The sequence below is a fragment of the Lampris incognitus genome, chromosome 8 (genome assembly GCF_029633865.1).
Source record: "Lampris incognitus isolate fLamInc1 chromosome 8, fLamInc1.hap2, whole genome shotgun sequence".
Taxonomy (NCBI): domain Eukaryota; kingdom Metazoa; phylum Chordata; class Actinopteri; order Lampriformes; family Lampridae; genus Lampris; species Lampris incognitus.
The window spans coordinates 32,732,680-32,758,350 of record NC_079218.1 but is presented as its reverse complement, the minus strand read 5'-3'; the positions used below and the strand labels follow the sequence as shown (position 1 = coordinate 32,758,350).

Here is a 25,671-nt window from a genome sequence, read left to right as displayed (position 1 = left end):
CAGACGACATGACATACTTGAGGGGGTTATTGTCTGTCTGGACTGAGAACTTGCCCCCATATAGATGGTCATAGAACTTGTCGGTCGCTGCCCATTTCAGAGTGAGGAACTCTAGTTTGTGTGCAGGATACCTCGTCTCTGCTGGGCTCAAGCCTCTGCTGCTATAAGCTATGACTCTCTCGACTCCATCCTGAACTTGGGCTAATACAGCATCAAGCCCCTCCCCCGAGGCGTCAGTCTGGAGCAGAAAGGGTAGGCTGTAGTCTGGATAGTCTAACACTGGAGCAGTTGTCAATCTTTCTCTCAGTGACTGAAAAGCCTCCTCACACTCATCAGTCCAGACAAAGGGCAGGTCAGGCACTAACCTCTTCTTCTCCCCTCTCCGTTTCTTTCTAGGGTCACCAGCGGTAAGGCGGTACAGGGGCCCGGCTAAGGTGGAGTAACTGCACACAAACCGCCTGTAATATCCGGTGAATCCCAGGAACTGAAGCACCTCTTTACGATTTGTGGGCCTCTCCCAGTCCTTGACTCTGCTGATCTTCTCTGGGTCTGTCCTGATGCCCTCCGCAGACACCAGGTGACCCAAGTAGTGCACCTCCTTTCTCACAAGCTGACATTTGGAAGGCTTCAACTTCAAACCATGCTCCTTCAGTCGATCGAACACCAGCTGCAGCCTCTCCAGATGCTCATCAAAGGTTTTAGAGAATATGATCAGATCATCAAGGTAGATCAGGAGATGGGTGAAGTTCAGATCGCCAAAGCAGCAGGTTATGAGTCTCTGGAAGGTGAACGGAGTGTTTTGAAGGCCAAAAGGCATTCTGTTGGCTTCAAACAGCCCCATGGGAGTGCTGAATGCTGTTTTGTGTTTGTCCTGCTCCGCCACCTCTACCTGCCAGTATCCAGATGTGAGATCAAGTGTTGAGAAATACTTTGCTTGACCCAGAGCCTCCAGGGCCTCCTCTATTCTGGGCAGTGGAAATGCATCTCTTGTGCTGCAGGTGTTAAGCCTTTGGTAATCGATGCATAATCTTAGTGATCCGTCTTTCTTGGTAACAATCACTACTGGCGAAGCATATGGACTCTTACTAGGCCTGATAACCCCTGCTGTTTCCATTTCTGTCAGCAACTTCCTCACATCCTGCCACTGTGAAGGGGGAATCTTGTGGTACAGGAGTCGAAAGGGCTTTGAGTCGACCAGGGGGATTTCGTGCTGCACTGTTTTTGTGTGGCCGTAGTCCATTGAGTGCTGTGAGAACACCCCCATATTCCTCTCCACAAGCTCTTTTAGGAGGACGTGCTGGTGCTCATTCTCCACTGCTGCTTCACTTATGTCCACCCCACCACTGCTCACAACTTGGTTCAGACACAGGTGTGTCTCTTTGTTCTCCTCATTTTGATGACAACCCTGTTCCATGGCTGAAAAATCCACAACACTGTCCACCAGGAAGGCGCTGGCCAGCTGTGTGTGTGGTTTGATTGTGACAGTTTGTTGGGACAGATTCATCACTCTGACAGGAGCACAGCCTTTCTTCACATCTGCAAGAACTTTGGCGACCATAAGGTCCTGGGGAAGCCGAATGGAGGCGTGGCCTTCAATTAGCGCTGTGTATGTCTTTCTTTGTGGGCCAGCTTTGATTTTGCACATTAAGTCCATCTCTTTCCCTCCTGGGATGCGTATTTTACGGCCAGTGTACACAGCAGGGCCCACCATGTCGTCTGCTCCTGTATATTCAGTGTCGCCAGTTTCCAGTAAAGCTGTGTACCACTCTGGATGGCTTTCCTTCACCCGCTGAAGATATTGCTCCCCATAGGTTGCTTGGAGGTGCCTCCTGGCGGCACGGACGACATTAGTTCCCACAAGCAGTGGGACGGAGGAGCGATACTCGGAGTCAGGGACAACAAAAGCCGGCACGCTCTGGAACTCTTTCCCCACCACTTTCAACTTAATGCGCAGGACACCAGAGTAAGGCACATCCTGACCTGCTGCACCTGCTATGGGTATTTTAGAGGGCCGTAGTTTCTGTCCATGGAGGTCAGGGTGGTTGCACCAGTATCTGTGAGTAATACTGGTTACCCGAGAGCCGGAATCGATAAAAGCCCTGCACTTTAATCCATTGACTTCCACCTCACCCTCATTCCTGGGACCCACAATAGGAATTTCCTCTACTCCATCCTCAGTATCGCTCACCTGCAGTGGGGGGTCTTGCTGCTTGCCCATGGTTGCCCCAGTTACCACAGGCTCTAGGCGTTTAAATGCTGCGTTGAGTGGGGCGTGGTGCTCTCCGTGGAGGTCGCAGGCTGGGGTTGGTGAGTCCAGGGCGGACTGGGATCTGGGAGCACCGCTCGACATACTCGGGCTATATGCCCTTGCTTCCCACACCGGTAGCAAACAACACTGCAACTTTTGGACCTCCTGACACGCTGCTGAGTGACAATGGTGCAACATTTACCAGTGAGTTGTTCAGGGAGTTTATGGAAAGGAACTGCATCCGCTACGTCCGCACAGCACCGTTCCATCCTGCCTAAAATGGTATGGCTGAGAAAGCCATGCAGACATTTAAGGAAGGGCTTAAATGTATGACAGGAAGGGAGCCCATTGCAACAAAGCTCTCACGTTGGCTGTTTCAGCACCGCATAACGCCACAGACAACGACAGGGTTCACACCTGCGGAAATGCTGATGGGCAGGAAGCTAAAGTCGCACCTGGACTTGATGCATCCAGATGTTAAAGCAAGGGTGGAGAGGAAACAGGAGAAACAAAAGGAGAGGCATGATGAATGTGCCAGAGAGAGACAGTTTGAGGAAAAGGACTGTGTGTGTATGTGAGAAACTTTGGCAGTGGTCAACATTGGCTGCCAGGGATCATTCTAAAGCAGAGTGGTCCTATCTCTTTCGTGATGAAACTAACGGATGGCAGAGTGTTCCGCAGGCACCAGGACCACATCCATCGGTGCCACGACACTCCTCTTTGTCCAGACACCTCAGCAGGGGGGCATACAGGGGAGACAGAACAAGGCCCAGCACAGGAGTGGCATCCAGGGGCCGTGGTGACTACAGGAGTGAGTAATGAACTCAAAAGCTCACACATGCAACCCACTCCTGTGTTGACGAACCCGGGCCCAGGGGAGACACCACACCAGTGTCTGCTGAGGCACTCCCATGCCCACTGGGAGAGACCCCACCAATGTCTGCTGAGACACCGGGGGTAGTACTATGCCACTCTCGGCGTAGTCACAAACCATCTGACGGACTAACCCTATAAGACAGAGACTGAAGTCATGGTGTTCATGTGTTGCATAAGTGACTTACCTGCTTCATATGTTTACAGTGTCATGTGTCAGGTTATTGTTTATGTTCACGGTACGCTAACAAGTTTGAAGGTGTACAATACTTCTGTTGTTAAATGTTTTTCTGTCCACAGGGGAAATTTAGCTTAAGGGGGGGGGTGTTGTAAGTGTTATAATGAGTTAAACAGGACTAGTTTTATTATTATTCTTTAATGGGGTTCCCGGACCCTTTAGGACGTCACACAGGAAATAAATGTGTTCTGTCCGTCAGTGTATTGTGTATGTGCCATGTTAATGTTCGTGGACGGTTAGTGCAATGCAATTCAGCTATGTATCGGTCCCATTCAGTTAAGTAAAGCTTTCTTATTATAAAGTATACGCGTCGTTCACGTTACTACAGATAGTATCACATTTAGAGCTGTTACTTGGGTATGTTCAATGTGTAGGATACATAGGCTACCAGCTATGAAATGTTCTCCGCAAATCTTCGCGTTTGATATTTGCTCTTCTGACCACTTCTTCCAGTCCTCCCGACGAATCGCATGAATCCTCGCCTGTCTTCGTTTTTCTATTGGAGCGTTCCCTTTCGGGCATGCGATAGAAATGCAGGTGCTTGTTTTTACCATCTTTACGGTTTGTACAACCGACAGAGCAACAACTGTGAGGCATTTCGTTTCGTTTTAAATCAATTTCTCCTTGATGATCTCTCCCTTTTTGCCTCACAATCTGCGCACGCACATTTGGCGTATGTAAATAAGGGAACACGTCTATAGTAACTGACTCAGAGTGAAATCGACTTGTAAAACCGGAAACCCAGAGTTAAACTCTTCAGCTAACTCAAGAGTTTCCACTAAGCCTGCCTTAAGAAGTAACCTCAAGCAAAACATTAAAGCGATAACACTGTGGAATATAATGTATATAGTGGTATTTACTCCTGCGGTTGTATATCCGTTTCCGTAGTGTAGTGGTTATCACGTTCGCCTCACACGCGAAAGGTCCCCGGTTCGAAACCGGGCGGAAACAACTTTTTTTTTTTGTTGTTCATTCTGGTATGAGCTCATCGTGCCGTCGAAAACAGCCACACATCTGAAATAACTGACCTAGTTCCTAGTCCTCCAACAAAAGCAGGCAGTTTTTATGCCTTTCTATCACATGTTCTATCAGGCCCTTTTTCAAAACATTCAACTCAATGGGCACTCACGTAGCGGGCTAACTAGCCAGTTAGCAGGCCAGCTAGTTATATAGTGCATTGACATCGACTCGCTTTGACTTAAGGTTTATTTTTCTTACCGAGCTGATGCACAACTGACTGATCTTCATCCATTCAAAGCCCTAGCCTGCAGTGTCTGGACTGTGTCTACGTGGCTATATTTCACGTAATCAGTAATTGTCTCATGCACAGAAGGGGGTGCACCAAAACAGAACAAATCAAATGGTACATTTTAAGATGAAAATCGACACAGCATTAATATTCCACAATTAAACTTTCCTGGCTGAATAAAATGATTAGACTATCTTTCAACAAGTAATATTGATGTTTTCATTATATAGGGTGACCAGACGTCCCGGTTTGTGCATATGCGCGTGCACGAACGTGCAGTACGCTTTTTAGGGTCCCGGGTTGGGATTTTGAAAATCTGGTCACCCTACATTATAGTGGCGTGTATGACCTAAAAACTCCAGGGAGGCAATAACGATTTTGTTTCCGTCCGGGTGAGTGAGTAACGGCAGTCACGGTGACTAGAAGGGAGTATCTTAACGTGCTGGTTTACCTTAGTTTAGCTGACCAGTACTACAATGTAACGGACTGTTTATGGCAGCACAGAAGAAGGGATGTCTGAAAAAATTCTCATATTCTTCACAGAGAGTTGAATCAGTTTATCTGGACACAACCTATTATTGAGAGAAACGTTTCATCGCTCATTTAAGTGACCTCTTCAATCTCAACTGATTGCAGGTATCCCTACCCTCGTAAACAATAAGGCAATCCTCGCTGAAATGAGTCAAAATGCCTTTATTCATGCTCAATAATCCAGTTAAGGAGATCGCAGAAAGTGATTCTTAATTTCTTATTTCACCGCCTTATTCTTGTTTCATCGTCTGTTTACAATGTCTTGTAGCGTGTCCCTGACAGCACTGTGGACACAAGCATCGTATCTACATCTCGTTATGTTTTGTGGGTACGTAAAAGTCAAGGTTACGATAAAAGTCTATTTGACGTCATTTGTCTATTCTTCACACAAAGCGTGGGTTCCTTGTGTGAAGAAGCAAAGGTACGAGTCCGCAGCCTGTATAAAGACCTTTAGTGTGAGTGGTAGGCCTGTGGGTAGAATTTTTGTATTTGACCTTTATTTAACCAGGAGGATCGCGTTGAGATTACAAACTTATTTTTCAAGGGAGACCTGGCCAAGATAGGCAGCACAGTTACAAAATCACACAGTTGCAAAATTACACATTTGAAAACCCAAACAAAAGACAAAAAAAGTAAGATACAAGCAGATTATAAAAAACAAGTAGATGTTGTGAAATCAGCTTCAAGTACTCTCAATTTGGATTTAAAACGGCTCAGTGAGATTAACTCTTAAATTTTCAGTCATTCTGCAACATATTCCAGGTTAAAGGTGCAGAATGAACAAAAGCCTTTTTACCCATTCAGTGCGGGCATATGGAACAAAAGCAACACATAGTCAAGACAACGAGTGGAGTTTAGTCCACAAAAAAAGTTACAAGAACGTGACAGAAAGTGATCGCCACAGCACAAAATAACGACCCGGACACATAGAAATACGTTAATTTATATATACTATACGCGCATACCATGTGGTAACTAGGTTTCCGTAGTGTAGTGGTTATCACGTTCGCCTAACACGCGAAAGGTCCCCGGTTCGAAACCGGGCGGAAACAGATTTTTTGGCCCACTGTCGAAAGGTTCTCTCCGCCGTCGGAAATACCCAAACACATGACGGAATTATTCTTAGCCCTTCAACAAAACCGTGTGTTCCTAACTCCGAACAGGTCTTCTGGCAACCAAGAAATCGCCTAACAGACTTGGTCTGTTTCAATCCTTTCTTGGAGTTGTAAAAACTCCCTGAAGCTCCGCTCACACTAGACAGTAGATGAAAATCTTGTCTTTTTTTTCTTTTTTTGTATGAGTTATACTACTACTACTTTCGGCTGCTCCCGTTAGGGGTCGCCACAGCGGATCATCCCCATTGTATGAGTTATGCTATTGAATATTTTCCCCAAAACAATTCCCCCAAATTATGCAAAAGAACCCCCTCCCCCAAAAAACCTAAGTGCTGTAGTATAAGCAAAAGGAGACCATTGATGTGTGAAGTGATTTTGGGGACACTACACTGTATAAGAGTGAAGTTATTGAATATTATTGTAGTATCGCTTTTGAGTGCTGCACTTTTTTTAGAAGGTCCCTGCGCACTCGTGTCACTGCCAGTAACTATCGCTCAAATGAGCTACAACACGATGTGCGCATGTGCAGTGCGTTTCAGAGGCGAAAAAATACTCGAGGACACGCCCATAATTTTAAACTATCCGGGGATTTTCTTTCTTTCTTTCTTTTATTGACAAACATTCAAATACACAGAAATTCCGTCTGACATCACTACTCAGTTGTTTTAGTCACACTCTAGTACAGGTGAACATGGAGGAGAGCAGGGTGTTCTCATTCCCTGGTCGTAGGAAAACGTACAAAAAGTAATGCGGAAAAATTCGTATGTAACCCACGTAGCTAACCCTCACCGTCCCGCTGCCGCAGAGGATTGCGCAGGCGCTTCGCCGCCGCCCTTCCTGGCGCGGGCTGTTGCGCCGCCGCCCCGCGCAGGTGCACTGAGTCGCTCCACGAAAAATTGTGCATAACTTTTCGTAGATATCACACGAACCGTTCATGAGGATACGTTGTTGAGAGATATGACTAAGCAGGAAATGTTCTTGCTTTTGGTCAGTATCCAGAAGGATACACCAAAACAGAGAGACAGACGTTACGGCGATATGCGGCCAAGTTCGGGGTTTCTGGTCAGTAATAAAATTTTGAAAAATGTTGGAAACAAACATCAGTCGGAACGTAGTTTTGTCTGTACCAGAAGACAAATTTTGGGTGTAGTTACAGTGAAAAACGTAAGCATTCATGGGAGTGAGCAACGAGGTTCGCCAGCGTTCCTGCGAAGATTGGAAAAGCCTGCGTCTCTTCAAGGTTCTATTACCACTATCCACGTGGAAGATCTGCCCACATATCTGAGCATTCGTCCGACGTGACATCGCGAGCTTCAATCATCCAATCCAGCGCGGAAGTGGAAGACGGTGCTGCAGCTGCCAAGGATAGCAACAAGGAAGCCACGTTATGAACAACTGCAACAACTTATAACACCCATGCCAGGTCAGACTGTATCTCTTAAGTTTGGAAAGTTCCTTTTCTCAGTTGATGTTATATTAGTATTTCTTGCAATTCAAAATGTCCCTAGAAAAAAAGGGGGAAATGAAAATTGCATTTTGATAATTTTGTAAGTTGATCATAAGTGTGTAATTTATTTGATAATTGATAGTGTGTATTTCCCTGGTGGTTCTATAGTTAGTAAGTAAGTAAGTTTAGCAAAATGGAGCAAGGCACATCAGAAATTTTTGTACAAGATCAAGTAAATCAGGCGCTAGAAAATGAGAAGGTACAATTAGAGGAGAAATTAGAAACTGAAATTGAAGACTCGGAAAGACAAAAAACTGAGGTACGCATTGCTGAAATGTATGCAGTTCTTGGAATACAAAAGGTAGGACTCCAGGAACCATCATCTCAAGGTGGACAAGAGGTGAGGCAATCAGAAAATGTGAAACGCCCAACAGAAAAAATGCTTGAGTTCAGAAAGGATGATATAACAAGAAGTTTATGTTCATATATGTAAACTTCAAGGCAGAGGTTCAGTTCATCAGATCTAAACTTAAGGAAGAATGCTCTAAAACGGAGTTATGTGAAATGACCGTAGCTGTGGAAAAATATGAGTCAGAACTAAAACAAGAATATGAGATTTTACATGCACTGACCACACCATCTCAAGATATAAGAAGGAGAATGGATAGCTGCACCTCCGTTACTACTGAAATAATCGTACTCCTGAAAAGGCTTTATGCAGAAGCTGGTACTAAGGAGTTTGATGCAGTGCATGTGAAAGAAACATTCCTCCAGTTACTCCAAAGAGAAGATGCCAGGTCAATATATGGATCAACCGTGTCAAGAGCGGGACAGGGTAGTCAGCAAGGAATGTATATGTCAGTAAAGAAGGCAGAGGCAGCAGCATGTTTGGCAACAAAACGTGCTGAAATAAACAGGGAAAAATAAATATTTGCCCAGAGGAAGGAGGCGCTAGCCCAGCAAGAGAGGTTAAAAATGCTTGAAGATCAAAGGGACCTTGAAACCATGGAGGCTGAATATAATGTGTATGCTGAAGAGGAATCAAAATTGAATGTTGAAATAGGAGATACGGGAGTAATATTCACTTTGCCTCCAAGTAGGGTTGGGTATCGAAAACGGTGCCCTATCGAAATATCTCGGTCCTACCAAGTATCAAACTCTTTGGAAAAAACGGTAACAAATTTCGATACTTTACGGTAGACGACGTGAACGCTATCGCAGCCAGCCAATCACTGCCGGCGTTGTTGTACACAGACTGACAAATCAGCATGAAGCTATTTGGGTATGCGTGTGCAACACAGTCGCACACTTACAACACATGTCGCACACTGAGAACGTGGCGACGTCACATCCGGATTACCGTAATACAATGAGTAAGGGCGCCATCAAATAACAATACTTAACAATATGCTTTACAACATGCTCTTCGCCCTGCCTAGGCTATACTAAAAGAAACAGAAGCATCGTCTTTTTTTCTTAATTGTACAATTTTAAGTTGAAATCACTTTGAACCTGAGGCAAACACCTTGCGATTCCACACTATCAAAACAACAAATTCCAAATATTTTCTGTTATCGTATACACTTCTTCAGTTACACCACTGGGTTTAACTTGGGCTATAAGATAATATACACGTAAATTATTAGTGCAAAGTGAATTTTAATCAGAAACTCCAGAACCATCCAGGCCGTCAAATTATCCACCCACAAGCCAAGAGCACATGAAACAATGCTAAATGATAAACCGATGATACAATCTAAAGTCTATTTTAACTATTTTAGATAGCTAAAGTCCAAGAGCTTTCCAAAACTATTTGCTCATTGATCCGTAAGCTATCTCCGTGCCAATCTTGTTCTGATCTGTTATTCCCACCTATATGCTTATGTAAACTACTAATAAGACACATTAGTCCCTAGCTAACGGGTCTGACCCTTTAGCCGAGCGGTTAGTGATGTCGCCTTGTGGTGCAGTACACCCCGTACCGAATCCCGCACCGGGCAAGAAAATAACCGGTTACGTTGGTGGCAGCGGTGGGATCCGGAAGCGTGCAGATCCTCAGAAGTCTCTTCGGAGCGCTGTAATAACAAGCGCGAGGGCGCGCTTCCGGGGAGGGTGACGTCTGTAAACTACTAATAAGACACGTTAGCCCATAGCTAACGGGTCTGACCCTTTAGTCGAGCGGTTAGTGACGTCGCCTTGTGTTGAAGTACACGACGTATCGAATCCCGCACCGGCCAAGAAAATAACCGGTTACACTTATTTAGGTGTCATTAATTATAAATGATTAGGCACACCGTTATTACACAATGCCTAACGTGGCTTGCATTATTCCACCATATTGCAAGACTGCCCGAATAATATTCCTCGCGCTTCTCCCCACATCAACAGGTGACGTCACATACATACGGGTGCCCTTACATGCCAAACCGGTACATGAAATCCCTCCTTTTCTGGGAAATAAACTTCAGGTTATTTTCAAAAATATGAACCCATATAATGACAGTATCAAAACATTCCTAACCAAAACACATACCACATATTCTGTATGCTTTCACCTTTATTAGAACCATGTATTAATTCTCCATTAACACATATTCACTTATGAACAGTCTGTAAACATATAAGACCTTTTAACATGTTAATTTCACATTTGCATCATCAAACAACAATCGTCACTGAACTTGACCCAACAGTTTTTTTTACATTTCTCCAGTCTATGTCATATCATAATCTGCCAGCCTCGATGGCAAGCGTCTCTCTCTTGGAGGCCTGTCTGCCCCCAAGGTGTCATTGCTGGTGTTCCTCCGCTCTGCGTTTTGATCACCCAGTGTCTCTCTGTTTGATGTGCAGTCCTCGGCATCCTGTGATGCTTCTCCTCCGGCAGGTGTCTCCTGAGTACTGGTGTAACGCTTCACGAATGTGGTGTTCCGTGTGTATCTGGCTCCGGTTGGAGATTCGACGACAACTTGGTTTCCTGATTTGCTCACCACCTTGTGTGGCGTTGTGTTGAATAGTGTTGTCAGTTTATCAGTCTTTTCTTGTCTCACCAGGACCGTGTCACCGACATTGACATCCGAGTACCTGGCGTGACGCCGTTCGTCTGCATAGCTCTTTGATTGTCCTTTCTGTTCTGCATCTCTGTCTCTTACCTCCAGATCAGCGTGTGCTGCTGTGATGCTTGGCAGCTTCCCCCTCATCTTTCTTTTGAAGAGCAACTCCGCGGGACTCTTCCCTGTGGTCGCGTGATCGATGCTCCGGTATACTGTCACATACTTTCTGAGTTCTCGCTTCCAATTGAGTCCATCTGAAACAGCGATGCGAATCCTCTTCATCAGCGAGGCGTTTTGACGTTCTACCTCGCCGTTCGCCTGCGCCCATCGTGGCGTTGTTTTCACATACTTGATTCCGTTGGTGTCACAGTACTCACTGAACTCCTCTGATTTGAACTGAGGACCCTGGTCCGACCTCAGTGTGACGGGAAGTCCATGTCGACTGAAGACTGTCTCTAGACTGTCTATCACTTTTGACGTGGTTGTGGACTTTAACACGTCATACTCATAGTAGCGGCTGTAGTAATCAACTACAACTAGAACCGAGTCACCTGTCGGCAGGGGTCCGAGTAAGTCAATGGCAATATCTTGCCAGGGCCCCTCTGGTAACTCTGTTGGTCTTAACGGTTCCGGTGCGTCTGGCCGAGCAAAAACTTGGCATCCGTGGCATGACCTACAATGTCTCTCGGCTGCTCTGTCCATTGTTGGCCACCAGACTTTGCTCCTGAGGTGCTGTTTAGTTCCGACGCTTCCCTAAGTGTCCTTCGTGTGCTAGTGAGAGAGCGCGTGCCCGCAGTACTTGTGGCAGCACAATACGCGTTCCACGTAGAACCAACTGTCCTATTACACATAACTCACTAGCCACCGCAGCATATGCTGCGCACTTCTCAAAGTGTCCACTCTCACGCACCTCGATCAGCTCCTCGTCGTGGGCTGATGCCTCCTCCACCTCGCGGGTTGTCAATGCTCTGGGTGTGGCACTCACTGCAACGAATCTCACGTACTAGTCGGATCCGTGTGCATGTTTCTGTTTCAGTGCGCTGTTCCCCAGCAGACGTGATAGTGGGTCTGCTATGTTCTTTTTGCCCGAGATATGTACTACTTTAAAATCATAAGGCTGTAACCTTAGGACCCATCGCTCTATACGAGCGCATGGTTTCGAGCGTGGGCTGTAGATAGATTCAAGAGGTTTGTGGTCTGTAACCAAGTCAAATCGTCTACCATAGATGTATGGGTGTAACCTTCCACACGCCCATACCAGACCTAAGGCCTCTTTCTCTGTCTGAGAACACCTGCGTTCACAGTCGGTTAGACCACGACTGACATAACAAATGGGAACATTTTCTCCATTCTGGGTCTGTACTAACACTACTCCTAATCCCACTGGACTAGAATCTGCAATGATTTTGGTCGGTGCATCTTTGTTAAAGTAGGCTAGTGTCCCTGCTTTGGCTAAGCCCTCTTTCAGCGCCTCAAACGCTTGTTTCTGTTCTGGACCGAATTCAAACGGAGTGTCTTTTCTTGTCAGGCGTCGTAGCGGCTCTGACACTGTTGCAAACTGTGGAATGAATCTGCTGCTGTAACTTACGAGCCCGAGGAAGCTTCTCACCTCCGATGCGTTTTCCGGCTCTCTCGCCTCGCATACGGCTCTCACTCTCTCCTCTGTAGGACCGATTCCTTTTTCAGACAGCAGGATTCCCATGAAAATCAGTCGATCCATGTTGAACTGACACTTGGCAGGGTTTAGCGTCAGTCCGCACTCCTCCAGTCTCCTCATGACTGTGTTTAGTCGCTCGTTGTGTGTCTCCTCATCCTTAGCGTGGACTATGACATCATCTGAGATGTTCTCCACACCTTCTATACCAGCCAGTGCAGCGGCGATTTCATGCTGGTACTGTTCGCTGGCGGAAGACACGCTGAAGATGAGTCTCTTGTATCTGTAGACTCCGTTGCGGATGGCGAATGTGGTGATTCCACGTGATTCTGGGGTCATTTCAAGTTGGTGGTAGCCCCACTTTAAGTCCAGTTTACTAAACACCACCGATCCATTCATCCCTTGTAGTAGCTCATCCACAGTGGGTATTAGATACCTCTCTCTGATGATGGCAAGGTTTGCCTGTCGCATGTCTAAACACAGTCTTATTTCTGAGTTTGCCTTGGGCACGATGACCACTGGATTTACCCATGGTGTTGGTCCATCGACCGGTTCTATTATGTCTAGATCTAGGAGCTCTTTTATCTTGGCCTCCACAGGCGCCCGTACGTTGAAGGGTATACGCCTGAGTGGCTGTGCTACTGGTGTCACCTCTGGGTCTATGTGTAGCTTTATCTGTTTTGTTTTCAGCTTCCCTACCCCCTGAAATACAGTCGGGTACTGCTGCTGAAGTGATTGGTTCATGTCTCTGACGGCTGATATGTTGGCACCTATTTTCAGTACACCTAGTTTCATGGCCAACTCTTTTCCTAGTAGTGGTTCTCCATCACCTCTGATTACTATGAATTCTGCTTGTTCACAGCGTTCTCCTATTTTTACTTTGCATGTGAACGCCCCTTTAATGGGTAGAGGTTGGTTAGATGAATAGGAAAATAGTTTCCTTTCCGGCTTTGGGACATATGAGTGGCACCTAATTTTCTCTGACTTTAAACCCTCCCAGGTCTTTTCGTCTATAACATTGCAAGTAGCCCCGGAGTCGACAAGCATCTTCAAGCTAACTCCTCCCACATTTATGTTGAGCCTATCTGACTTGTTTGTATCACTCAATACAAAGGCATAATCATGTTCTTCTATCTCTATTTTATGCACTTTTTCCTTTCCTGTTGCACCTTTTGTTTTGCATTGCTTTGCGAAATGGTCTCTACCATTGCATTTGCGACACGTTTGGCCGCGCGCGGGACAATTGGGGTCTTTGTAGCATTCCAGCCGGACTTTATTCAGACGATGCACTCCAATAACGACTGATGGGTCCATGGTGCGGTATCAGACCATTTATTGCAGCATTTTACTAGTCACACCGTAGACACACCATAGAACCACCGTAAGAGTTGAAAGCATATACATAAAACATGCATTCAATTATATGTGCAACCACGTTTCCCCCATAGCTAGCCACCAGTACGGGGTGCATAGCACTAGCTAGCATTAGCTTATCATTAGCGATCTCCAAATCACAAAGAACACATTGTAAATAAAAACATAACGAAATTCGAATCAAACAGTCAATCGGCACTCATACCTGTTCGCCTTCCAGCTAGGTGCTAAATAAATGATGATGATCAATGAATTATAAGTTGTGAATTCGTTCTGTGCATAGCGAACATGACCATCGTGTCCAACTTTCAGTTTTGTTCTGCCGTTTCCTCGCAGCAGTGCACAGCATCATGGGAGACCAGAGTTTTTCAAATAAAGGTCACATAACAAAAGGAAGTGTAATTCGCTGTTAATGTCAATCAGGACTGTACTTTAGGCACCAAATACAAATCAATAATAAAAAATATTATGACAAAATTATATGGGTCATTTACAGTCTTTCCCAAAGTGGTCTGAATGTCCACATCTAAAATACGTTTTGTCCATTTTGTCCGTTTTTCCTCTATCCGCGCCCGGTCTCCCTTGTCCTCTCTTCTGATATTTCCCTCCTTTCTGTGAGACACGACTCACAGTCGCCTCTGCTTTCCCCTCCCTCACAGACATCTCCGCCATTTGTTCTTCAATTTGTTCACACTGTGCCGCCAACTCGAGAGCGCGAGCAAGCGCCAAACACGCTCCTCAAGGAGTCTACGGCGAATATAACTTGACGTGCATTTGCTTACAATTGCATCTCTAAACCGATCGTCTGTGTCTCCACCAAAACCGCAGTTTTTCGCCGCACGTCTCAAGCGTGTAGCGAATTGTTGTACTGTCTCCCCCTGATTCTGGGAGATTTTCTGAAATGTCTGGCGGGCGAATGTAGCGTTTACTTGAGGCACGAAATAGCTGTTCAAAGCTGCAACAGCGGCATCATAATCAGTCACCTCTCCGGTGTCGTCCAAAGTTGAAAAGATGTCCTGTGTGTCTGGACCTGCGTGATGCAAAAGAAGTGCTCTCCGGCGCTGCTTCACTGCATCCTCGGTGTTATTATCGATGATCAGACCTTTCCCATCAGCAAACAGTTCAAATGACATAAGCCATCTTGTCCACCGCGGCCCCAAAGTCGCCGGGTCGGAGTAGCAATCAAACGCCGGTACGCATGCTGTCTTTTCCATGCTGCCGCGCTAGCTAGCTACAACTGTTAGCTACACTTCAGATCTAACTAAACGTTACGAACTTTAGCTCATCACTTAGCTTAGGCTCGGTACATCACTCGTCGCCATTGTTCTGATCTGTTATTCCCACCTATATGCTTATTTAGGTGTCATTAATTATAAATGATTAGGCACACCGTTATTACACAATGCCTAACGTGACTTGCTTTATTCCACCATATTGCAAGACTGCCCGAATAATATTCCTCGCGCTTCTCCCCACATCAACAGGTGACGTCACATACATACGGGTGCCCTTACATGCCAAACCGGTACATGACAAATCTGAAACGGATTAATCAAGAATCGTCATGTTGAGGCAACAACAATCAAAGCAGGACAGTCTTTAACTTCCTTTTCTTTCGTCAGTCCTCTTTATCCCGCCCCCTCTCTCTGGTGCATAACGCAGCCACTTCTTGACGACATCGCTGAAGTTCAGCTCCGACATCTGTCGGTCATGTTGACGAGCAGCCTCTGAAAATGATCGTGCAAGCTACGTTCTGCTGCATGACGTGCGTCAGTCAACTGACAAAACAATTCAAATCAATTGAGCGCCAACAGAGAAAGCAGTCTAGTCAATCACAGCCAGGCGGGCATTGTGCACATTGAAACAAAATTGATTCAATGTTGCCATTTCAATCCTGAAAACCTAACCCTTATTGCAATGTTGATTCAACATTGTTTTTTTAACGTTTAAACTGTGTCTGTTATTGAATGTTGAATCAGTACTGATTTCTCAACCTCAACCAAAAACGACAATTTTGACCATAATTCAATGTTGAATCAACAACTTTTGCTATCTGGGTAGCCAAGAAGACAGGGACTGTGGCTCCAGGGAAACGGTGTGTAGCTGCGTTAACGAAACGGATGTTCCTGATTATGGAGTCCCCCACTATAAATGTAGTTGGGGGAGAAGAGGAGGAGTTGATGGTTGTGGGTTCTCAGGGCGGGAGACAGCATAATCTGTTTCCGCAGGCTGTGTTCATGTCGCTGGCTGATGATGGGGTGTCAGGGCTGGCAATTGTTGTGACGAGGCAGCGACAACAGATCTGCGAGAGGAGTTTTTAGTTGTCGAGCCGGAGTGCTCACTGACGGGCAGCTCATCCAGTGTAATAAACCTGCCGACTCAGGACAAGGAAGACTTCCATTTCTGAGCACGGCCTCTCTCAGAGTCTTACAACGGGAAGTCATTGGCCGGGACGAGGGTCGATGTTTTGGCTTTGCAGTGGAGCGGCCAGCCAGCTGAACAGTGCTAGCCACAGGAGGTGTGGGGGCTGCAGTATCAAGAGTATCGGTAGGCGCATCGGCTGGTTTGACCGGAGTGTCGTCATACAGTGTCGCGTAGCGGTTGGAGAGCCTTAGGCGAGGGGGAGAGGCAACTCCGTCCGAGTCTCTCTTACGACCGCGGAACACCACTTCAGCCCAGGATGACTGGTAGTTAGTTATCAAGCCGGAGTGCTCACTGACGGGCAGCTCATCTAGTGTAATAAACCTGTTCTCCAACCTAACCTCTGTTGCGACATTAGTGGAGCTGTGTTTGTTGTGTTTGACTCCTCTTTTACCCTGGACAACGTCTGTCCACAGCTCAGGGTTTGACACTGCGGGGGTAGAACAGGTCTTAGGTCTTGCTCCCCGGTTTAGCCAGTAGCACATATCCAGATCCGATGCGGTGTCGGTCTCAAGCGGGTTCTGGCCGGACCAGGGAATAGTGTCTGCATAGTCATCGGCGTGGGGCTCATTATCTCCGAAAGCTGCTTTGCAGCGCGTTTCATGTCCCTGGTCCTGATCGTCAGCGGGTTCCGGAACATCAGCTTGGGAAGCAGCAAACAAAGTGTCACACATCCCTCTTAATAAGGAAACACTTCTATTGTGAAATTGTAACTGTAGCCTTGCAATTGTAATGCTACAACATTAACATGTTACATTTCACAATGAGCAATGAGTTAACAGTCACTGTGCCAGTAAGAACAATGAGTTAACAGTTACTATGCAATGTATTAAATGAAGTTACATTTGCTTTTTCTAACTCTGACCATCATAACAAAATCATCCTGACTCTAAGTTATAACAAAATCTTTTGTCCAACCATGTGCTCATTTCAGCCTGGCCTGTCTAGCAGGAGGTGAGTGTGTATCTGGCTGTAGTGCAGGTGTTTGTGTCTAAGTGTGATGCAAGTGTAGTGTCATGGTCACTGTCGCCCCCTTTTCCCCCAAGAGAGAACGGTGCAAGGTACAAAGCATTCCAGCAGCGTCCATCTGACATTATGTAAGAATACTATCTTTTCTTCCCCACCACTCTGAGTGGTTTGGAAAACCTGCACTGTGTCCTAGGAAGGATGCCAGGTTTCTTCACCCGGACATACGAGCCACACTGAAAGGACACACTCTTTGCCCCTTGCTTGTGATCTGTGTATGCTTTACTCTTGCCCTGTTTCTCACCTACCCTGAAGGCTATGTCCTTCGGTGATGGCAATGTGGCCTGAGGAATCTGGAACCCAGCCACATGGAGTTTGATGCGCATAGACCTGCCATGCAACAGTTCAGCAGGTGAATGCTGCATTGTGGAGTGTGGAGTTGTGCAGTAGACCTGTAAAAAGTCTGTTGTAAACTCTTTCCACTGCTTGCCTTCCAGCGAGGCAGTCTGTAGACTGTCTTTCAGCGAGCGATTAAAGCGCTCGATCTCACCATTTGCTCGTGGATAATACGCAGATGATTTGCAGTGAATAATGCCCCTGTCTTGAAGGAACATTTCAAACTCCTGTGACTCGAACTGGGAGCCATTGTCAGAGATAAGCTCTTTAGGTTTGCCCTCTCTGCGGAAGACTGTAGATATGAACTGTATCACAGTCTGTGATGTGATTTGTGACATGAAAGCTATTACAGGCCACTTGCTGTAATAATCGATCAGAGTGACTGCAAAGCGACAGTCCAAGGGTGCCTTGTCAAAGGGCCCCACCACATCTATCACTACCTTCTCCCACACGCCACTAGGGTAAGGCACAGGCTGCAGTGGGGAGGTGTGTGTAACTGCAGACTTGTCATGTGACTGGCATGTGATGCATGCTTTGATAACAGACTCAACCTGGGAGTCCATGCCAGGCCACTGGCATACTTCTGTAAGTCTCTGTTTTGTCCTCACTATTCCCTGGTGCGTGTCGTGGGCCAGGGAAATCAGCCTAGGCTGGAGACTGTCTGGGACCAGAAGTCGATCTGTGCCTGGCACAACGCAGTCATCCTGTAGGGAAAGCTCGTTCTGTAGCTTAAAAATGGCTGCAGGGCCGGGTCTAGGCTCTTGTCTGTCTTAGACCACCTGGAGGTGAGTAGCTCACGCAGTTTCTGTTGCACAGGACAGGAAACACATGCAGCCTTGAACTCAGCTGCAGTGATAGCTGAAAGGGTTGAGGTTAGTGCTACCACTTCTACATCATCCTCTAGGCTAGACTCTGAGCTAGGCAATGGAAGTCGAGACAAACAGTCAGCAGTGACACTCTCTCGACTGGGCTTGTACTGGATGTCATAACTAAATGACAGTAGTCTTGCAGACCACCTGGCTATGCGCATGCCTGCTCTACCCAGACCTTTTGAGGTAAGTAGTGTTGTCAGTGGGATGTGGTCTGTGCGTAGGGTGAACTGTGTTACGGCTCGCCCACCCCGCGCCGTGGCCCGCCCACCCTGCGCCGGCAGCCAATCGGCTCGTCAGGGCCGGGCTTAGCCATCAGGGCTGGGCTTAAGTTTGGTGGCCTCCTACGCGCACGTTGTCAGTTCGTGTTGTAACCTCCTCGCAGTAGCAGCTACTCTTCCCTCACGGTCCTTTTCTCTCCGAACTCACCCCAGCCCTTGGTTCATGTTTTTCCCTTGCAAAGTTTCCCCGTGGAAGTATCCTGCCATGTTCCCGTTTGGATTACCCGCGAGTTTTTTCCCCTTGGACTTTCCGTTTTTCCTTGTCGCTCATTGCCTTCCTATGTTTGACTATTTATACGCGTAAGGAATAAAGTACGCCAGTTTTCGGCTAACCCCATCTCTGTCTGGTGTCGTGTGTGATGTTCAGTATTAGGGGAATACACCTTTAAGGACACAGGGAATTATGGGATAGTAAACAGAGCAGCCACGGGAGCGGGAAGGTAGACGAGGGTCAGTCGGATTATGTGCACGTTATGCATGGAGCGAAATAAACATGCCGAAGTTCCACGGCTAATTGAGAAACGGTGTTATCATCTGTGAGAGTGAAAAGTAGGTCATTACAATGGCGACGAGGACTTTGTGGATTGACGGAACCTGCACTGCGGAATTGAATTATGAACTCCAATCAGTAGTAACAAAAGGGTAGTAACGTTCAGCTAACTGCATTAGCTGAGCTAGCTAGCAACAAGTTCATCCACGTCATCCGCCATCTCATCATGGCAAAGTTTTTCGCGTCGAGCGACGCATTCCCGGCGTTTCATATCCATTAAGGTGCCCCGGGGACGTTGGGACCTAGATGGGAGAAATGGAAGGCTCGTTTCGAAAATTTCTTGTTGGCCATGGACATCAAAGACAATACTCGGAAACGTGCCATGCGGCATGCGTCATTATGCGGGCGAACAGGTATATGACATTTTTGTGAAGCTGCCTGATAAGGGAGACGCTAAAGACTTTGATAAAGCCGTTAAGGCACTTGAGACTTATTTTTCACCAAAGAGGAATGTGGATTTTGAGGTGTAAAAGTTTAGGCAATTTACACAGTCTGGAAATGAAACCGTTGGGGAATACTATGTCCGCTTATGCACACTTGCAGTATCGTGTGAGTTCTCTGATGTTGACGCAGAAATAAGACGCCACATTGTGTAAACCTGCGTATCGCACAAGCTTAGGAGAAAAGCTCTCACTGATCCCACGGTGAATCTGACAAAACTCCTGGAACTAGCCAGGCTGGAAGAAGCGTCTGAACAACAAGCACGTGAAATGGAGAAACGATCAGACACCGTTTCGGATGGTATTTTGGCTCTGCGCCACCGAGAGCGCAGGAATCAGCGGGCTAGGCAACCTGCTCATTCTGCCCGGCAGCCTGCACATACGGCCCCAGGCGCGCACGGACGTGAGTGCTTCAACTGCGGTGGCTCATTCCCTCATCAAGGTGACTGCCCAGCACGTGGGCTTGCATGTCGCAATTGTGGCAAACAAAATCATTTCTCAAAAATGTGCCGGTCGCGCCCAAGCCAAAGTATGAACTATGTACAATGTCAACAGTCAGGTGACACCTCAAAATCAAATGCCCACTCACCGCGTCCCAATGAAGACAGCACAGACCACTCCCCCAGATATCTTTTTACACTGAAAGACCCAGCTATCACAGCGCCAAAACAGACCATTCAGATAAATGGGTCGCCTCTTGAAGTGCTGGTAGATACAGGAGCCTCAGTCAATGTAATGGACTATTGCACATTTCAATCACTCCCAGCCCGCCCAGTACTGCAGAACACATCAGTCCAGATTTTTGCTTATGGCTCCCGCACGCCTCTGCCAATGCGCGGGCAATTCTGCTCACAACTCGGCTTCCGAGACAGAATTGTCAGAGAAACATTCTTCGTGGTCGACAAGCCAGCGATTCCTGTAGTAAGCTGCCAGACAGCAGTTGCCCTCGACCTAGTCCACCTGGTCAACAATGTACGTGTGCCGCTCATGCTCCAAAAAAAATTCCCCACCGTTTTTCAAGGCATTGGAAAGCTCAAGGATCACCAAGTGAAAATCCACATTGACACTACAGTGCAACCAGTGGCTCAACAACACAGGCGCATCCCCTTCCACATGAGACAGCTAGTGGAACAGGAGCTGGAGAAACTAGAGGCGCTAGACATCATCGAACGTGTTGAAGGCCCCACGCCATGGGTCTCTCTGGTGGTAGTAGCTCCCAAGCCCAAACAACCAGGAAAAATCAGACTGTGTGTTGACATGAGACGCCCAAACAAAGCCATCAAGCGTCAGAGGCACCTCACTCCCACAGTGGACGACATTCTAGCAGACCTCAATGGGGCAAAAGTGTTTTCCACACTTGATCTGACAGCTGGCTACCACCAGATTGAACTCCATCCTGACTCCTGCTACATAACAACCTTCACAACACATGTGGGCCTGAGGCGCTACAAATGACTCAACTTTGGGATATCTTCAGCGGCAGAGATTTTCCAAAACACCATTAGAGAGACACTGTCTGACATCCCGGGTGTTCTGAACGTCAGTGATGACATGCTGGTGTATGACACTAGCCAAGAAGAACATGACAAGAGCCTAGAGGCGGTCCTTACGCGTCTCAGTGAATGTAACCTCACACTCAATGCTGACAAATGTGACTTCAACAAGACCAAGGTGGAGTTTTTCGGATATGTATTCTCAGATCAAGGCATCTCAGTGGACCCCAAGAAGGTGGCTGCAGTCAAGGAGACCCCAGCCCCACAGAACCCAGGAGAGGTCAGAAGTTTCCTTGGCCTTGTCACATACTGTGGTCATTTCATTCCAGGTCTAGCCACCCTGACACAGCCTCTCAGAGAGCTCACAAAGAAAGACCAGCTGAGGGACGGGTCCCCAACCCACCAGACAGCTTTTGACAAACTCAAAAATTCACTCAGCAGCGACACAGTCATGGCCTATTTTGACCAATCGAAACACACAGAAGTTGTTGTGGACGCAAGCCCTGTAGGCCTAGGGGCTGTTCTTACCCAAACTGACTCTGATGGTACACTGCACACACTTGCCTATGCCAGCAAAACACTGTCACCTGTAGAACAGCGATACTCACAGACTGAGAGGGAGGCTTTAGCTATAATCTGGGGCTGCCTTCATTTCCAGTTATATCTACTCGGATGCCCATTCACAGTGGTTACTGACCACAAGCCGCTGGTGCCTATGTTTAACAAGCCATCTTCCTCTCCCCCTCCCAGAATTGAACGCTGGCTACTAAAGCTACAGAACTTCAACTTCTCTGTGACCTACAAGGCAGGTGTTGGTAATCCAGCAGACTACTTCTCCAGACACCCAATCCACACACACGAGTCGAATAGCACACATGCCACCGAGCTGGCTGAAGCACACATGCGTTTCATCATTGACCATGATGTTCCCCGCGCTATGACACTGCAGGAGAGCCACACTGCCACACAGTCTGACCCATGCCTCCAGCGGGTCATAGCTGCAGCAAGAACAGGACAGTGGCACACTCTTCTGGAACAGACAGCAGACATGTCTCCAGCCCAAAAATCACTCCTCTGATGTTTTCATGCACAGAGGTCAGAGCTCATGGTGTCCACATCTGATTTCCTTCTCAGAGGTAACAAGCTGGTAATACCCTCATCTCTGCATAACCGAGTGATTGACATTGCTCACGAAGGCCACCAGGGGTTGGTAAAGACAAAGAAACTTTTGAGGGAAAAAGTGTGGTTCCCTGGTATAGACCAAAAGACAGAAGACTGCGTCAAAACCTGTCTTGCTTGCCAAGCAGTGACAAACAGCACAATCTCACGCACCACTCCAGATGACTCCCCTTCCATCTGCACCCTGGACTGAGGTGAGTGTGGATTTCTGCTCATTGCCAAATGGAGAGTACTTACTTGTAGTGATGGACGATTATTCAAGATTTCCGGTGGTGGAGAAGGTGTCCACCACATCTGCAAAAGCTGTTATACCAAAGCTAGACAGCATGTTCTCATTATTTGGCATCCCAGAAGTTGTCAAGAGTGAGAATGGTCCTCCTTTCAATTCCGAGGACTTCTCCAGGTTTGCTTCATACCTAGGCTTCCGCCACAGAAAGATAACCCCTTATTGGCCCCAAGCAAATGGGGAGGTTGAGCGCTTTATGAAAACGTTGAAAAAAACGATCCAGATTGCCACACTTGAATGCAAAAACACTCAACAAGCACTGAATCGCTCCCTGAGAGCATACAGAACAACCCCACACAGCACCACTGGGAAACCACCTGCCACAGCCATCTTTAGTAGGCAGGTGCGCACAACACTACCCAATGTCCAAAACACAGTTCCAGTCAAGCTCATGAGAGCCAGAGACACACAAGCACAAGAGAAGATGAAATGGCATCACGACAAACACTTCTGTCGCCCATCCCCTGCTCTGAAAGTGGGTGACCATGTGCTGGTGAAAAGACTGCGACTAGAGAACAAATTCCAGTCCTTTTTCCATCCGGAGCTGTTTCAAGTCACTGCAGCAAAAGGAACAATGATCACTGCTCAACGGGGGCAGCAGGTGGTGACAAGAAATGCGTCACACTTCAAGCGAGTGTCCCCCACACTTGGTCCAACTGGTACACTGGGAGAGGACAACAGCATGCGGAGTGAGACTGACCCAAATGACTTTGTTTACAATGACTAACCTAACCCAACGTCAGGCCCAGTGACCTCAGGCGCCCCTCGCTACCCAAGAAGGGTTGCCGTGAAGCGGCCAGAGTACCTTAATGATTTTGTGCCATAACATAACACTTTGGACTGTGTTGTAGTGGAGCATTAGTTTGGTTTTTGTATGCCGTTAATTCAAAAAACAAAACAAAAACAAAAATGTTTATGTTGTGATACCTCTAGTGGGATTTGTTACAAAGAAACTTCAACCCCTATCCTATAGCAGGAATGTAATGTTTGCATTCTTGGGAATGTTGGAGGGATGTGATGTTCAGTATTAGGGAATACACCTTTAAGGACACAGGGAATTATGGGATAGTAAACAGAGCAACCACGGGAGCGGGAAGGTAGACGAGGGTCAGTCGGATTATGTGCACGTTATGCATGGAGCGAAATAAACATGCCGAAGTTCCACGGCTAATTGAGAAACGGTGTTATCATCTGTGAGAGTGAAAAGTAGGTCATTACATCGTGCGATTGGGGTCTTCCACAAACCCTAACAAACTGTCTCCCCCACAGATATGTTCTCCACTTTTCTGTCGCCTACACGCACCCTAGTGCCTCTTTCTCCACTGTAGAATATTTTCTCTCTGCCTGGGAAAGTGTGCGTGAAGCAAACGCCACCATCTTTTCTGAGCCATCAGGGTATATCTGAGTAAGGACCCCACCTAGACCATAGTCTGATGCATCCGTAGTAACAACAGTGGGCAGCTTCGGATCAAAGAGGGCATGAGCAGGGCTATCGATTGAGTCCTTTAACAGCCTCAAAACTCCTCTTAGCTTCAGGGGTCCAGGTAAAAGTAGTTGACCCACAGAGTAAAGCTCTCAGGCGCACAACCACAGCAGCATACCCTGGGATGAATTTCTGGTACCATGCTGTAAGCCCTAGAAATGACCGCAGAGTGATCAGGTCTGTAGGAGGTGGTGCTTGGGACACTGCAGTAACATGTGACGCGTCAGGTTGTATTCCTTTCGCCGACACAGTATGCCCCAGGAATGTGAGCTCTGCCTTTCTAAAGTGGCACTTTGCAGGATTCAGCTTGAGTCCTGCCTCATCAACGCATCAGAGCACAGCTGTCAAGTTTTTGTCATGCTCCTCAGCTGTCGTGCCTGAGACTATTATGTCATCAAGGTAACACTGGACCCCCGACTGACCTTCGAGGACCATCGACATCATGCGTTGGAAACAGCTAGGTCCAGACGCCAGCCCATAAGGCACTCTTTTGTAACAGAACAGTCCATAATGTGTGATGAATGTAGTTAAGCTACGGCTGTCCTCGTGCAGTGTGACCTGGTGGTAAGCATTCTGAAGGTCTAATGTAGAAAACAGTGTTGCACCCCTCAACTCTGTATACATTTCCTCCATGTGGGGTAGTGGAAAGCCATCAACCACCACTGCCTTGTTAGGCTGTCTCAGCTCTACACAAAGTCGAATACCTCCATCTTTCTTTTTGCTAACAACTATTGGTGAGATCCATTCTGAAGATTCCACTGGCTCTATTATGGCGATCGTCATGGCTCTGGTCAGGGTCAGTGGAACTTCCAGTAGTAGCCGCTCCCTGATGCGTGCCGAGTACGTTTTCTCGACCACCTGGTCCCGAATCAACTCTGCAAGCTCCCTCAGACTGGCAACGTACTGGTCTGTACTCTCACCAGTGCTCTGGCCACGTTGACGAAAACGTTAGGGTTTGGCGATCACATTCACTTTTGGTGTGAACATTTTCTGAATAGCTGCTAAAACGGTCTCGTATTTATCATCTTCAACTGTCATTGTAGAGAAAAGTCTTTGACCTTCTGCACCTAAACAATGGATGAGCAGAGCGCGCTTTCTTGCATCTGGCAGCTCCTCGTTAGACATTGCTAGCAGGTAGTTTTCAAACGTACGGATCCATTTCTTGAACGGAACAGCAGGATATCCGACGTTTTGTAGAAACGGTGCGGGTTGGCTCAGGTTCAAAGTCGACATCGTTGTCGCCAATATGTTGTACTGTGGTAAGAATACAAATGAGGACGGCTGTAGCATTCGTAGTGTAGCCCGTGGAATTAGATACCACATAGGACACAATTACTTCCGGGGTTCTTGTAGCTTTAATTTTATTGTTTGAACCTTCGAATGCAAATCGTTTTACTGAGTGCATAAATTCCTGTGTCTTTCGAGCAAACAGCTCATAAATGTTCACAGATGTGGCAAGTTTAACAGAAAAGATTTTAAAAGGAAAATAATAAATACAAAATACAAAATACGGTGCAAAATACGGCAG

At 46.9% G+C, this 25,671-nt stretch overlaps 2 non-coding genes across 2 annotated transcripts; both read left to right on the top strand.

The window, feature by feature from the left end:
* Positions 1–4,237: 4,237 nt before the first annotated feature.
* trnav-cac (transfer RNA valine (anticodon CAC)) lies at positions 4,238–4,310 on the top strand. Its single transcript has one exon. It is a non-coding gene; the product is annotated as a tRNA-Val (tRNA).
* A 1,808-nt stretch (positions 4,311–6,118) lies between these two features.
* trnav-aac (transfer RNA valine (anticodon AAC)) lies at positions 6,119–6,191 on the top strand. Its single transcript has one exon. It is a non-coding gene; the product is annotated as a tRNA-Val (tRNA).
* The last annotated feature ends 19,480 nt before the right edge of the window (positions 6,192–25,671 follow it).